We start from the raw sequence: 3,167 nt of genomic DNA on the forward strand, positions 1-3,167 counted from the left end.
AATGTGGAGTCTGTTTCCCCGTGTCTGGGCCTCTTCATCCTCTTCCGGTGAAACCAGACATTCACCTTAAACATCCTGCTGCCATGTCTTCCCACCCCACAGTCTGGTGGCAGGTGTAGAAAGTGTCCTTTAATGGTCTTCACCTTGTTGTTACATTGGGCTTAGAACTCAAACCAGTGGAAATGCTGTGTGCGGGCAAGAGTCACTCGTAACAAACTGCTTAGGAGGACGAAGAGATCATTAATTATCCAGAAGCCAGCTGGAAGTCTCCTGCAGCTAAAAGCAAACAACTCACTTTGTGTCAGAACTGAAAAGAAGCAGCCTTGGGAGAGGGGAATGCTGCCCTGTACCTACTCTTGCGTGTTATGGCCACACTACAGCCTGTAGATGTGCGAAAGGCAAATTTCAAGAGGGACAGAGGAAAAAAAAAAAAAGAATGCTGTGAACAGGGTGCTAAAGGAAAGATGGTGCAAGAGGAGTGGAAAGATTTAAAAGGCAGAATTCTCACCACACATCACTAATGAGCACAGTGAGGGGGAAAGGGAGAGAACTAAATGAATTTTCAAATAAAATGAATGTGGCCACCTAGAAAGGTCTGTAATGAATTCAAGGGTTTTAAAGGAAGGCCTACGGGTTGGTACGATTCTGACACCAACTCCGATGTGTGTTTTTCCACATCACTAAGCCAGTTATCTCAATTCTGACACTATCTCCGGGTAGGTCCCACAGCTTAAGGGCTCGGTCCACAAGACTTCCCCACCCCAGTCTCCCAGCGGACACCAGTCCCACATCCAGGTTGTCACCTGTGCTCCCGACCAACCGGCTGTAGATGGAGGTTCCAGTGACCCCCCTCCGTGCGTTCCATTAATTTGCTGTACTGGCTCGCAGAACTCAGGAAACATTTTAGTAGATGACCAGTTTATTATGAAAGGATAGAACTCAGGAACATCCGGATGGAAGAGATACTCAGGGCCAGGTTGGGGGAAGGGCCCGGAATGTCCGTGCCCTCTCCCAGCGCGGCACCTTCCCCTCATCTCCCAGCGTTCACCAACCTGGAGCTCTCTGAACCCCGTCCTTCTGGCTTTTCATGGCAGCTTCATGACACAGGCACGGTTGACTAAATCATTGGCGGTTGGTGACTGAAGTCAGTCTCCAGCCCCTCTCCCCTCCCAGGAGGTTAGGGGGGTGGGACCGACAGTTCTAACCAGCTAATCACGAGTTTGGTTTCCTTGGCAACCAACCTCCATCCAGGAGTTTCTTAAGGGCTTTCCAAAAGTCACCTCATTAACATAGCAAAAGATACCTTTGCTCTCCAGGCTTAGGAAATTCCCAGGGTTTTAGGAGCTGTGCTTGGAACAAGGACCGGGAACAGATAGTATTTCTTATAAATCAGTATCACAGTTGACTAAGGTTATTCTGGAGTAAATAAACCTAGCTGGCTTGAACAAAAAAGATGGTTTATTGGAAGGCTCCTGGGGTAAGTCATGGAATTCCAGCATCAGGAATGGCAAGAATCAGGGAGTTGTGGAGAGTCACAGCAACAGGAGGTTGGCGCCTTCTTTTCAGAGCACACGTTAACATGGATCCGTCTTCATCCCTGTCTCTACTCGTGCTGTGGGTCTGTGCACAGGCTTTCTGCCTCACGATGGAAAATAGGCTCACCAAAGAGCTTCGAGTGTGCATCACTGGCTTAGTCATTTTGAAATAGAAGGTTCTGTCTCTCTCCCAGAATGAGATTCCTGGGAAGGAACTAATTGATCCAGTTTGGACCTTGTGCTTACTCCCAGACCAAACCCCTATGGCTGGGGATGGTGTTACATGTATAAGCATGACCACCCCACTGTACCCTGCATGTGGAGGGGGGTGGACAGTTCCCACAAGGGGGTTGACTAAGCAGACAGTCCTGTAGATTCCATCCAAATAAGCATATAAGCAAGGACAAATATAGCCTCCGGGAAAGACTAAGGCCCAGAGTGGGTTGGTTTAATGAAAAATGGCAACAGCAATGACAGCAACACCAACCTATGATCAAACCACAAGAAGAAGAACGTAAAGATAGAGCCATTGCTTCGGAAAGACTGTGAAATGTCAGCAAATGTCCAAGACAAAGTAAGTGAAGAATTCCAGGTTCATCATTCTGCAGGATCTCTTCAAAGTAGGAAGGATAGGACAGACGAACCTAAGAGAGCACACATGGCCTTCCTTCTCACCTTAATAAACAAACATTCAGGGAACCTACGGGACTAGTGAACGTTACAGTAGGGGTTGATTTTCAGTCCCATGCACTGTCCATCATCATGTGGCCTCATAGTAAATCTAAAGTCAGTCCTCAAGTGTGAAAGATCAGTTGTAGTCCATGAGCTGACTTGACCATAGGTATGAGAAAAAAGATCTGTGGGTTATATTGTCCACAAGCTTATTACAAGCTTCCAGGGACATGGCTGCCAAAGAACAACAAACGACTGTTTAAAAAACGTATGTGTATAAAGTAAATTATATATGTAAATATATACACATACAATTTCTAGATTTAGAGGAGGTTGTGTGTATCTGTGTGTTTATATAAACACATGAATAAAATTTGGGAAATAGAGAAAAACATGAGGAAGAAAGTACCAGAGTCCATTATTGGCCGAGGCAGTGCTCAAGTCTGTGAAGGTTTTCGTGAGTTCCCTCCCAGGCGCTTTCTCTGTGCTCATGTGCACAGAGGTCTTCGGATTTCAGTCCAGCGTTCTTTCCTCTCCTACATAATTTAAGCCAGTGCCGCCCAAGGTGTGGCCTTCCAGTTGGCAGTGTCTCCATCCCCCAGAGGCTTACTGGAGATACAACTTCTTGGCCTAGCCCAGACCTGCTGAATCAAATCTCTTGGGGTGGGGAGCAGGCATCTGAGTTTTAAGAAATCCTCTGGGTGAGTCAGATGTGCAGGAGAAGTTTGAGAAGCACTTGTCTGTATTTTGTTTCAAGGGGGCAAAGTATGCTCAGAAACCAAGAGGTGGTCTTTGCCAACATTTTATTTAACACAGGCTGACTGTGGGAATTATAATTTCACAAGGCAGTAGCACACAGGATGTCTCTTTTTTTTGTTTTTTTGCGGTACGCGGGCTTCTCACCGCTGTGGCCTCTCCTGCCGCGGAGCACAGGCTCCGGACGCGCAGGCTCAGCGGCCA

The sequence above is a fragment of the Lipotes vexillifer genome, unplaced genomic scaffold (genome assembly GCF_000442215.2).
Source record: "Lipotes vexillifer unplaced genomic scaffold, Lipotes_vexillifer_v1.1 scaffold823, whole genome shotgun sequence".
Lineage (NCBI taxonomy): Eukaryota > Metazoa > Chordata > Mammalia > Artiodactyla > Lipotidae > Lipotes > Lipotes vexillifer.